This window comes from Cannabis sativa, chromosome 5 (genome assembly GCF_029168945.1).
Source record: "Cannabis sativa cultivar Pink pepper isolate KNU-18-1 chromosome 5, ASM2916894v1, whole genome shotgun sequence".
NCBI lineage: Eukaryota > Viridiplantae > Streptophyta > Magnoliopsida > Rosales > Cannabaceae > Cannabis > Cannabis sativa.
The window spans coordinates 24,382,266-24,396,149 of NC_083605.1; the positions used below are offsets into that span (position 1 = coordinate 24,382,266).

General features: G+C 30.8%; 1 long non-coding RNA gene across 1 annotated transcript; it reads left to right on the forward strand.

The window, feature by feature from the left end:
* Positions 1-4,146: 4,146 nt before the first annotated feature.
* Positions 4,147-6,462, forward strand: LOC133037853 (uncharacterized). Its single transcript, XR_009687836.1, has 2 exons — positions 4,147-4,549; positions 6,140-6,462. It is a non-coding gene; the product is annotated as an uncharacterized LOC133037853 (long non-coding RNA).
* Positions 6,463-13,884: the final 7,422 nt, after the last annotated feature.

Consider the following 13,884-nt stretch of genomic DNA (forward strand, 5'->3'; position numbering starts at 1 on the left):
GAAGCTATAGATTCCATATTTATGTTAAGCACTCCCACTCAGTTATGCTATCATGTTCCCAAAATATACGTATCACCCTGACCCAAAAGTAGGCTTAACTAATAAATCAAAGAACATGAATAGCACTCCTGAGATTGAGCCTAAGCATATCAGGATTTAGATTCTTTTAATCTTAGATCAACTTCTGATATTGACTTGAAAAGATACAACGGTAAATTTATAATATCTTTGACCAAGTTCAATATCGGTCCAGTCCATTGTATACTCCATACATTCGAAACTAGTATACTTTACCAATGTCCTGGAAAGAACATAACACTTACTCCAAGTGTAAGTATACTTCATCGTTGATTATCACATCAATGTAAATCCAAAACACTGATGAACAGGGACTTAGTCTTTTGAATCATATAATCACAATTACATTCCACTGTATTGACAATACTGTAATTGTGAATGAATATATGTTCTGGATTTAACTGATTTTGTGCATATATTAAATATGTATATTAAACCATAAACATGTAAAATACATGTAAACATAAATCACTTCAAAATTCTATATTGATGACTAATCAGATTGTAATGGGTTTTATTTAGGACGCAAAACCCAACAAATAAAAATTGTAATAATTTAAACTTTTAAACAGTTGGGATCCCAAAAGTATTTATAACTTTATTACAAGTCTTTCTCTTTCAGCCGACCTAAGCGGCAAAATGAAATTTCAAAATACATCACTGGTAGACCCTTAACCCGCTTGGTCTGATATGGCTCGGACATGTACATTCTTCGCCCAGTTACCGAACTCATGGTTGATCAGCTAATGCCTTAGCCTTTCCTGCACAGTAGAGCACCCGTGAGCCAAGCCCAGCAAGACAGTATAAAACATTACAATAATAATAATATGCTCATCATACTATTTAAACAAATAGGACATTCACATATGTCTGTATGACACAGACCTTCATATCGCACTGACATGCCCATTTATGTCTACGTGGTGTAGACCTATGTGTTGCACTCACACATCTATTTAAATCTACGTGGCGTAGACCCACGTGTTGCTCTCACACGTCTAAATACATTAAGGCCTTAGAATAGTTCATCTCGGTTATGGTTACCGAGTCAAACCTGATAATGCCTTGAGCGCATAATCCCTAAATCTCATTACGTTTAACATGGAAATAACTATCCCAACAGTTTTTTTGCTACAGTGCTAAACTGATGGGAAAAACTTCCACTTACTTTTTCCAATGGTTCCTATAATTGACCCTCTTCTAATCCATTGGGAATAGCCCTTTTTGTAGTAGTGACTACCAAAACTTATCCAAATCACTCCAAACTTCACAGGGCACATATATACCATAAATATTACCATCCTTACTTAACAGAATTTAAAATCGAGCCCTTAAATGAAAAATGTCATTAAGGTTCGGACTAAGCTTTAAAAAGTTCCAAACTCAATTTCTAACTCAAAATCACCTCAACTTCAATAAGTAAACATCGATACTCGTCCCATAGCTACCAAAGAACCATTCTACGAAGTCAGAATCTCCATAACTATTCTAATTCACAAAACCCCTATACGAAACCAATTGTTTTTAAACGTAAAACGAAATTAAACCATACCTTAAGATCTCCCTCTTCAAGGATTTGCTATCCTGATACTATCAGAGCTTAGATTGCTAGGTTTCAGGTTGAAAATCGAAAAAAATGAATATAGAAGGAGAAGGTTTTGTCGAAGGGAGAGAACGAGGGTTTCGTTCGTTCGTTCTTCTGCTACTGCTATTGTAATGTTTTTAAAACATAAATCATATATATATATAAAAATTGATAAGTTTTCGTATCTATATAATAATATAATAATAATAAAATATTAATAATAATATAATAATATTAATAAAAACTTTATTATTAATAGTTATCTTATTATTTCTTAGCCATTTAGAAACCTCTACTTTAGGGTATTTGGCCAACTCCGAGTACTCCAAAATACCTCAGCATTTCTAAAATCAACTTATCCCAATAATCCTATTAATATTTCTAACTAAAACCATTTTGATATTTTTGGCCTCCAATCGGGTCTCCAGGGTCGTCGAATCTCAAAATATTTTTATTTCACAAATAACTCATATTATATCCACGTCTTTTAAATAAATCTCCGTAATTAACAAATTACGCTTATATATCCACTTATCGAGTCTTCAGGGTCGCAAAACCTAAAAATACTTTTATTCTACATATAACTCATATTACATTCACACATGTTATATCAATCTCTGTAATTTACAAATTACGCTTATTTACTCACTTATAGAAAAATTTAAATTTTATGCTGAAATAAATTAATAGGATCATAATCCCACTTATTACCTGATTAACTCATAAGATAAATATAAGCCCTAATTATCTACCATTAGGCTTATCGAGATATTACACATAATCTGTAGGAGTCTTCAACTAGCTTCCAGGAGGAGTTATAGTTGGAGCTAAAGATTGTGGAGTGTGATTTGAACTACCTACGATTGTTGACGGTGCTTAAGGGAATCTAAAAAGCTTAGATGTATGCTTCCTCCAAATTTATGATACCCTAGGCCCTAGATAAGAAATTGGACAAGGTGTAGGACCTCTTCCTTTGCAACTCACCCCACAGTAAGGATCTAATGGATATTCTGGATGTTAGAGCCAATAACTTCATATCATCATTAAATTTTGTTCTAGTCACTGCTTCCATCATCCTCTAAATATAATTCTTGAGTTTCTCCTCCCTATTAATTGATGTTAGTCAGAGAACTAACCTCCATATCGTAGTCTTTTGTCGCTACGAATTGTTTCTTAAACATGGATTGCAAGTCTTTCCAACTTTGAATGGATTTGGGTGGTAGCGTTTTCCACCAATCTTCAACGAACTTTGTTAAAGTTAACAAAAAATAGACATTTCTCATTGTCACCTACCTTCACAACTTGCATTAGTCTAATATATTTAGACAAATGGGCCCTAAGTCCGTTTTGCTTTCATATAATTCCATTTGTGGCATTCTAAAAGTTCCAGGCAGGGATGATTCTATTATTTTTTACACACGCTTCTAGATCCTCCTCTTCTGAATCAGATATGATCCCACTTTGTTTTTGGGCTAGATGTTCCGTGAGCTTAGTCAATGCGGCTATTTGATCTTCCAGCTGTCTGGTATGCTCATCTGGGAACTCGCGTCTAGATATTCACTACTACAAATTAGGCCTTTAGTGACACTATATAGTGACACTCATAAAAGTGTGTGTCACTAAAAAATTAAGAGTGGTTTTTAGTGACACACAGCATTAGACTCTAAATGTTCGGTATTTATTACGCGGAATGTGTGTCACTAAAAATATTGAGTGTCACTAAAAATAAAACCCAAAATATATAATTTTATAAAAATTAAAAAAAAAAAAAAAAGGCCTATGGTGACGTGCCACGCGTGTGACCAAAGAGGTTTCCCCACGCTTTTTGCGCGTCACTAAAGCCACGTGAGAAACCTCTTTGGTGACGCGCAAAAAGCGTGGGGAAACCTCTTGAGCATTGCTATTGGGCACCAGTGGTGCCTAGCACCTTCTAGATGTGTCGCCTTGTAATTGGTTAGCGATACTCCATAAAAATTATTATATTAAACTATATGGGACCCGATACTTAATTGCACCAATAGCGATATTGACACGTAGGAGGGTGTTAGGCACTAGTGGTGCCCTTTAGCATTTCTCAAACCTCTTTGGTCACACGCGTGGCACGTCACCATACCATTTTATTTAAAAAAAAATAAAATACAATATATGTCAGCCCTAGTAATTCATCTCTTCTCCCACAAACGTCCCCACACCCCATTGCTTCATCTCTCGCGCGATACCACAACCAGACCCAAAAATTTTCCCCATCTGAGGCCGGCGCAAGGTCTTCCCTCTCAAGCGGAGACCGGTGCTCCTCTTTAGGCGCAACAAACGGACGCATCTCAGGTAAGAAGTTTTTATTTCATTTTCGTTTATTTTTTTTTTTCCATTTCAGATTAATATATGATAAAAACTTTTGGGTTGCTTTTTTTCCATTTCAAATTATTTTTCTCGGTACGTAGTTCTCTCTCTCCGTCATCTAAAACTCTCTCTCTCTCTCTCTCTCTCTCTCTCTCTCTCTCTCTCTCTCTCTCTCTCTCTCTCTCTCTCTCTCTCTCTCTCTCTCTCTCTCTCTCTCTCTCTCTCTCTCTCTCGTCTGAACAGAGCATCAAATTTTGGTTTGCTCATGGTTGCTTCTATGATGTTGCAGACCAAAAGATTGACTATAATGATTCTATCTTACTTTATATATGCTATGTAGATTTTCAAACTTAGTGTTCAGTTGTCTCTTTATTGAATTTTGATTTTGTAGGTTCTTTTTGTTTTGTAGTTATCTATATGCTTCGACCCTTTCCACTGGCAGTAGCAGCAGGCCAGCGACACACCACCACGTCTAGTAGCCTGACGATCCGAATCTGTTTTATTAATCAAGTATAACACAGTGCGAGATAGATTATAAAATGTTAGGTAATTTCTTACTGATTCCTGAATCAAATTTACACAAATGTGTATAATATTTATGGTTATCGTTATTCATTCTATTGAATCCTGTTAATTGAGTTTGATGATGGAAGTATTGAAATGAACCTTTTCAATTTAACTGTGTTTCTTGTTTAATGAGACCTATTTGAGTAAGCTACTGAAAATGTGCTTAGAATTTGCTTGGAATTCTTATAGAGATAGAGAATGATTTCATATATCATGTGGTAGTTGCCTAGTTGTTGTTGTTTTTTTCCCACTATTTACTGTGCAAGTCTTTGGTTTTGGTCAAAATACAGTATGGTTATGGTTAAAAGAGAAAGATGAACAACTAACAATGGAGTTACTGAAATTGTATGAGAGATGTTTTGTGGATGAAATTAATAACAAAACAATGTATTGAGAAAGAGTTTACTTAGAATGATTCTGTTTTAGTTTATTCTTTTGGTAATGTTATACAGGGAACCTTCATTTATTAGAATTAGGTTTCTTGTGTATTATCTACTAACTGCAGTTGGTTAGTACTCACTATTGAAGCGTATTCACTTTTAATCTTCTTTTTATATTTTTGATTGACTAAGGCATAATTTATGTATTTACTTATTGGCTGTGAACATGGTATCCTCTAATTATTATATTTAGGTATTGCATTTTCATTTTTATGGCTAAGAAAGTATTTTTAAATGCCATCATAATGGCTTTGAGTTGATAATTAAAGGATTTGTGCCCTCTGTTAGGAATTGGTTGGAACTGTCAGTAGAGACTTTTCAAATTTAAGCAAGGAAATGTATGCCTTCCCCTACATGTTATTTAATTTTAATTCCTTACAGTAACATTACTCACAACTCCTTGTCGGAGATTAACAAAATATTTGTAAGTTAAAGCACACAATAATTTCCTTACTTTTGGGCCTTATAGATAGAAAGAAACAATAATGTTTTTCAAGTCCATTGGGAGAGAGTGAAATATAGTGTGGCTGTTTGAATCTTTTATTGTTGTTAATTTGTGATTTTTTATTTTTTGAAAGAGGCAAAGGTCATGTATCCATGAGTGACCTCCTCCCAAATGTATTGGGAGCCCTCACTTGCGAAGGAAAGATGCTAATTTATGATTGGCACCATTAACTTTAATTTAGATTGCTAATTTTTCTTCTTTTATATAAATATACAATTTATTGTTTCTCATAAGGTAAAAAATGATTGTTTAGGTGCTCCTTGTCCCAGGTTCCCTCTATTTTCTTAGAAACAGATAGTATTATTAAAGGAAGAAATGAAAGTAGAAAAATATAGAAAGCAAAATTTGTAGAATATATTTTATAACATAAAAAACGAAGATTCTTGATGATGTAATTTAAAAAAGAATCATTATATAAAATAGAAGATAAACTTATACTTGCATTGCATGAAATTATGCAACATTTATATTTAGACACATAGTTATATTTAATATAGTAGTGGTGTTGCCAAGTGTTTATTTCACACCTTTTTGTAGTAGTGGTCATACATTATTATTATTATTTTTAAGAATGCATATGATGATAACCTTAATTAATATATTATTTATCTTTAAATTTTGTAGTTAAGTGATGCAAAGTATACAGAAGAAGAAATTGATGAAGTGAAAGAGCATTGGGCAAGTCAGATGTTATCGGTTATTCAAACTTACCGACATTAGTTGTTTTTTGTTTTAATAGCGCAAGTGAGATGTTATCAGTTATTCAAACTTACCGATGTTAGTTGTTTTTTGTTTTAATAGACTAATAGTTATTATATAATTTTATAGTTATGGATTTATTAGTATAATGAACTAATATGTAATATTTATTAATTTTGTTGATGTGAATTATTATAATGGTCTAATTTATAAATTTTACATTTAGTCAATTAAAATTATTATTGTTATATTTAATTGTATTTGTATATAATTAATATAAATTATTATTTATAATATATATTTGAATTAATTTAATTAATTATTTTATTTTTTTAAATAAATATTTAATATAGTGGCACTTTTAGTGTGTCACTATAACTCTAAAAATATTAATAAAAAAGAAAAAAAAATAAGAAAAATAGGATATAGTGACACTCCTTGTGTGTGGCTGTTACCTTTTTAGTCTGGCAAAACCTGACACTATATCCCTATAGTGACGCGCAAAAAACGAGCGCAATAGGTTTCAGTGACACGTGTGGAGTGTCACTAAAAACTGCCTTTCTAGTCAGCCTTATTAGTGACACGCATTGAAGTGTCACTAAAAGATTTCAGTGACACGTGTGGAGTGTCACTAAAACCCAATTTTCTAGTAATGATTCTATCATTAATACTATTTTTGAGATCACCTCCGTGAGGATTAGCTTTCTCACCTTTAGTTTTATCTCTTTTTGCATTCAAACGTTCCTAGAGATCCGTTGTTGACATACTGTCTTTTGGGAAAATCTCCTCTATTCCTTCACTCTGGTTAATAGAATCACTAGGGTAGTTTTTGTGACAGTCAGTACTCTCGTGATCCGTAAGGGAAAACACTGGGTAAGTTGTGAAATCCCACACTACCTGGGGAAGGTCTGTTGGAATTATTTTACCAGGATCTTAGATCTACTCACAAGTATGTTTATTAACATCCTAAATAAGAACTTTCTAAAACGATGAAATAAACACATATAAAGTTTAGGAAACCTTACATTGGGTGCAGCGGAATATAATGACTCCTTCCGTTCAGATATCTAGCCCTTGATTCCTTTCTGTAGCAGAGCATTATCAATATCTGAACCTGGATCTCTTTCTCTGAATCTTTGATGCTGAAACCTCCTTCTTGCTTAAAGTCTTTCTTCACGATCTTCCTCACTATGATTGAGGTATCACTTGCTGTGTGTGGGCACTACTCATACACTAAGAATTTCGAAATTCAAGAGGGAAGAGAAAGAAGAAGTGGCAGCTAAAGATAGGGAGAGAGAAAGGCTCAGGTTTTTCTCTGAAGGAAAAATAGAAAATTTAAGTGTAATTTTCCTAAAGCCTTCACTATCTATTTATAGCATTCCACTAGGGTTAGGTTTGAATTATTTGGCATTAAAATAATGAAAATATCAGTTTAAATTTCCTACAAAAGTGGCTGGCCCTATACTAGTGGATTTGGGCCTCACTTTTTGCAATTTCGCAGTTTTACCTTTTCTGCATCTGATTTTCTCAAAAACGCCAATTTTCTAATTCAACCATTTAAATGCCAATTCTAACTATTTAATAACTATAAATAATTATTAAATAATATTGTCATTTATCATATTTATTAATTGAACCATACAAAGTATAATAATTAACAAATATGCCCCTATAAACTCTTTCTTTACAATTTCGCCCTTACTTAGTGAAAAATTCACAAATAGACACAGTCTAATTTGAGAATTATAATTGATTAATCAAAACCAATTACATGAGTCTTACAAGCAATATTATCTCAACTAGTGGGGGGACCATGGGTCTATATAACCGAGCTTCCAATAAGTAGATCAAGAATTTAGCACTAAAATTCACTAACTTATTAATTCTTCGTTGAATCCACGCATAGAACTTAGAATTGCACTCTCAGTATATAGAATGCTCTATATGTTCCACCATATAGACACATCATTAGTTATCCATTGTTATAATCCTAATGTGATCAATGATCCTCTATATGAATGATCTACACAGTAAAGGGATTAAATTACCGTAACACCCTACTATGTATTTTATCCTTAAAACACTTGACCCCGTATAAATGATATTTCAGCTTATGTGAAATGAGATCTCCACCATTTATTTTCGTTTGGTCAAGCTCGAAGGAGATCATCCTTTGCTTACTATTCGCCAGATAGAAGCTATAGATTCCATGTTTATGCTAGCGCTCCCACTCAATTGCACTACCGTGTTCCCAAAAAGTACGTATCACCCTGACCTAAAAGTAGGCTTAACTAACAATTCAAGGAACACGAATAGCCTTTCAAGATTGAGCCTAATCATAACAGGATTAAGATCATTTGATCTAGGATCAACTAGGCGATATTGACTTGAATAGATTTTACGGTAAGTTTAATTAAATCTAAGTCAAAGTTCAATATCGGTCCCTTCCGATGCATACTCCATGCATCCAACCTGAGCTTTACTTTAACCAATATTCTGGAAAGAACATAGCACTTCTCCAAATGCAAGTAAACTCTATTGTAGATTATCATATCAGTAAAACCCTATGTCTGATAAATCTAGGAAACTTTATTCACATAGTCATGTTTACTTTCCAATGTGTTGACGGCACAATAAACAAGATCAAGTATGTGAAAAGGGTTTCAGATGAATTTATACATTATGTACATATAATCATGAAATAAATCATGTGAACCATGCAACATTAAATGTTATTTCTGATCTATATTAATAAGTAAATCTGATTATATTGAAATGAGTTTTATTTAGGGCATAAAACCCAACAAACTCCCACTTGCACTAATATAAAACAAAAAGTGCGTTTCAAATAATCTCAACACCTTGATATACAAATCAAGTGTAGTAGTAGTAAACTCCTCGTAATAGGATCTGAAAGGTTGAATTAACCACAACCTTTTCTCCACCATTACTCTTCCTTTAATCACAAAATCATTGATAATGTGAAATTCCTCTCTATATGTCTACTCTCTTGGGATCTTTTGGATTCTATACCTTTGGCAACTACTTTTGGTTAATCATGAAATTAACACTAGTAGTTTAAGGCAATTTGGAATGGTGCCAAAGATGTATAGAACTTTCCTTAGACTGAATAAGTACCTTTCCTGCAGCTTTAACATTCAGTCCCTCTCTGGTAGACCTAGAGACTTCAGATAGGTTTTTACACTTCTCCAAAATCACTATTCCACCCCCAGAGTAACCACCATCTTATCAGAAAAATTTACTAGCACAAAGGCAAATTTTGAAATCTGATATGGTGTAGTCTAAGAGTTTTAAACATACCCTTATAGACTAACATATAGTTCCTCTTCTTAATCTTAGGATTTACTTGATTGTCTTCCAATGTTCTTCTCCTGGATTAATCTGATACCTACTCATTACTCCCACTCAACAGTAGGTGTCTGGTCTAAGGCATACAAAAGCATATCTAAGACCTCTCACTATTGATATAAGAAATTCTTTCATGGCTTTATCTTTTCTGGAATAGTTAAGACTTTTCCTTAGATAAATAAAATCTATACCTAAGAAGTTATGAAGCTTCTATAGATTGCCATTAGAAAGAAAATGCTTCGATCTTACTAAAGTGAGTTGCTTGCATTAGAGTAAGTAATTACTATGTATACCACAAGCCATAGGTTTAGATAAACTCAAACCTATAATACTAGGAACAGGAAGTTTGTTAAGTCCATAGAATAGACTTATTAACTAAAATTTCCTTTTATGTCCTTGTAATAGAAAACTTTAGGTTATTCCATGTGAATGGATTAAACCATAGTTCTATTGGCTTTCTTCTTAGTTTCTTATCTTGACAATCCATTACTTGTTTAAACTCACAATGAATTTTAATCACTAGTGTCTCCCAAGTCATAAGAAGGTGAGTTCCTAGAAACTCTCCCACTACGACAAGGCACCGTGAATTATGTCTAAGAAAACTAAATGGTATTGATCTCTTCGGTTGTGACAAGACAACAGAGGCAGTGGGATCATCATATGTTATATAAGATGATAGAACACTTTTGGAATCAAGAATTAAATATCTCCTTTATTTGCTACTTGTTTTTCAGACTTAGTCATTTTCTTAGAAAAGTAGTATTTGTTTGAACAAACACTTTCTTATCTATTGACAATGGGATGGTCCACCCCTAATCACTTAGAATAGCTAACAAACCATGGTTAACAGTTCTAGCTTTTCTTAAGATTTTTGATTAGGTCATCCATGAATCTAGTAATGTTTTACATTAAGTATGCAACCATTACATCATTCTGAAATTGTATTACCATAGAAGGAATTAGGCAACGACTAGTAACTAATCATTAACATGCAACTCGAAATTTCTGGGGAGGTAAGTTTGGATATAATTCAAAAATCAATTTAATGATCTTTGAACTGCATATCTACTAACTATTTCTCCACCCCTATCAGTTCGCAAGATCTTTAACCACTTACCTTAATGGTTTTAACCATTGCTAGAAATTAATGAAATTTTTCAAATATTTCAAATTTCTTTGCTAAAAGGTATAATCTAGAGTTATCGTTTTAAGAATACAACGAAAAACTCATATCCACCCCTGAATGTACATCCATCTGCGAATGAGATGAACTACTTTCAGTGGATATAGGCATATTAACTCTTTGCAGAGATTGATCTTGTCAAATCCACTATGAACAAGATACAAATGCCATAGATTAAAAAAAAAAGGTGGTAGTGTCTTTTGATGACATAGGTTTAGTTACATCAAAGAGTTCTTAGAATATTGCAAGTGGATCCTGGTCACAGAATACCTAACTCATATTCCATACAGTTTTAATCCATTAATAGAAGATGGATATTAAACACTTGAGAAAGTGTAACTGTATTGTATTCTGGAATTAGAAATATAAGAAAATTTCTATTTGGAATCTAAAATTAAAGTCAAAGACTTAAATTTATACCAAAAATAATGAGTAATTCTATCTTGGACCAGCACTACTAATACAAACTCTAAGTCAGATTTGCCCATACAAGTAGAAGATTTCTAAGATTGAGGATTTATATCAATTGGGAATAGAATTTTGGGATTATAATCATATGCGTCATTTAATTTCTTAAGAGAAAATATAATGACATGAAATGATTTATAGACCATTCATCCAATGATATGTTTTTAAAGCTAATTCGAAATGAATAAGCTAAGAGGAATTAGGATAATTTCGTTTATAAATAAGAATCCAACGATGCTTCGATTAGCGAAAGACAAAGTAATCTTATTTATGTAATCTTCTTGTTTCATATTGTAAAAATACTAGTCTAAGGTGTCATCAATTGATGAACAAATTTAGATGTTGCATATACAATATTTATCTTTCGAGATCTTACACTATTATGTATGTCTAATGGTGAAAATCCATTAGGGATTTATCTCATTAGAAAAACAAACATGTTAGACCAACAATGAAGATTCGAAATTAAACTACAACTTAATAACAGAAAATAACATGGTTCAATATAAATTCATACACAATTCAGAAATTATTAAACATATAGCAAGTAGGAATGACCAGTGAAAATACTAAAACATACAATCCTAAATAATTTCCAAGGTTTTCAACAAACTGATACAGTGTCCCGGTAGGCGAGAGTCAAAGTATCATTCATTGAATAGAGTTGTCAGCTCATCTAAAATAGAAACCATTCTAGCAACCTTTTATTCGATCAAAATAAGAATCCAACGTTGTCCCGGTAGGCGAGAGTCAAGGTTATTCTCATTTTATGAGCTTCCACCATTGTTTCATGTTTCATAAGTTTATCTCTAAGTAGTCACCGTAGGGGAGAGTCTAATAGAGACGAAAACTTACAAAACACTTATCAAATGAAATCTTACGGTGTTAAATGCGTTCAACGAATAACCATCCATAGGGGGACGAAGTCTAGCGTCTCGAGGTTATATTGAAAACATTTAACTTTTGTAAGACCAACAATGGAGATCGAATATCTTAATAATAATCAAGCTCATTATTTAAAGTGAGTTGTATTTTCTTTGATTCTCTTTATTAAATCTATTTATTTTAAATATATATTTATTTAAAATTTCCAATTTAGAATGTAAAATTCTAAATATAAATTTTAATTTAATATTTATAAATTTTACTTAGATGGATATGAAAATAACATATATTTCTTCCATCTTAGTAATAATTTCCAATAAATATTTAGAAAAATATTCAATTTAAGTTGTTACAAAATTAATTTAAATTAATTTACAACTCAAATTTAATTTTCTATAAATATATATTGCATTTCGAAAAATTAAAGTATATAAGAATACAATTTTCGAAAAATGCATAATAAAATAAAAAATAAATCCTGGAAAAATTATTCTAATTTAATGTTGGCCCAAAATTAATTAATAAAATTAATTTACAACAAAACAATATAATTTTCCTATTTAATTAAATATATAAGAAAAATTTCAAATATTTAAGTATGATGATGTAAATCAACTTAAATATTAATTTTCTATTTAATTAAATACACTAGAAAAATACTTCAAGCAAAAATATCACCTATCTAGATTTTCCTTTCACTAATTAATTCAATTTCTAATAATATACTTTAATTCAATTTATTTTAAATTAATCAATAAATGAAAAAATCATTGATTTAAGTTGATCCAAGAATTAATTAAAATAAATAATTAATTTACAACTTAATCTATTTTCAAGATAAAATTCAAAATTCTAGCATTTAAGAAATGCAATTTCGAAAATTGATTAATAAAATAAAGAAAAAATATATTTTGAAAATTATTTAAATTTAGTTGAAAAAATAAATTTCAACTAAAAATAATTTTCTATTTAATTAAATGTCATAAAAAAGAAATATTTAAGTATCATGATGAAAATCAACTTAGATATTTAATTTTTCAAATTAATTAAATGTATTAAATTCAAGAAATAAATAATTAAGTGTAGAGAAGACTTAATTATTAATCTCTAGTTTAATACTAGGAAAAATATACTTAAAATAAATTGTACCAAAATTAATTATATAAATAATTAATTTCACAATTTATAATATTTTCCTATTTTAATATTAGAAATAATAAGTAGTCTAGAAATAACTATCTAGAAAATATCTTATTTGACTAAGTATCTTTTCCACAAAATTTGAAAAAAAAAAAAATATCTAATTTAAGTTGTATTAGAAAAAATCTAGAACTTAAATATTTTTTTTTCAAATTTAAATTTAATTAAATATCAAAAATTAAGTTGTAACCACTTAATTTGAAAATATTCCATTTTAAGTTAATATTCGAAAAGATATTAACTTAAAAAATATCTAAAGAATCTTAATAACCAATGCCTAAAATTCCTCAACTTAATTTTGAAATTTGATATTCAAAAGATATTCAGATTTAAGTTGGTTAGTTGTAGATAACTAAATATCAACTTAAATAAGAATATTTAATGAAAAATTTAAATTAAGTTCCAGAAAGAATCTAGATGGTTATAATTCTATATTTAATTAAATACAAGAAAATACATATAGTTTAGCTTAGAATAAAGAATTCTTTAAACTATAATTTTCTTAAATTAATTTCAAAATAAATGAAATTAATTATGTTGCTAATCAATTTTATTAGGTTAAACT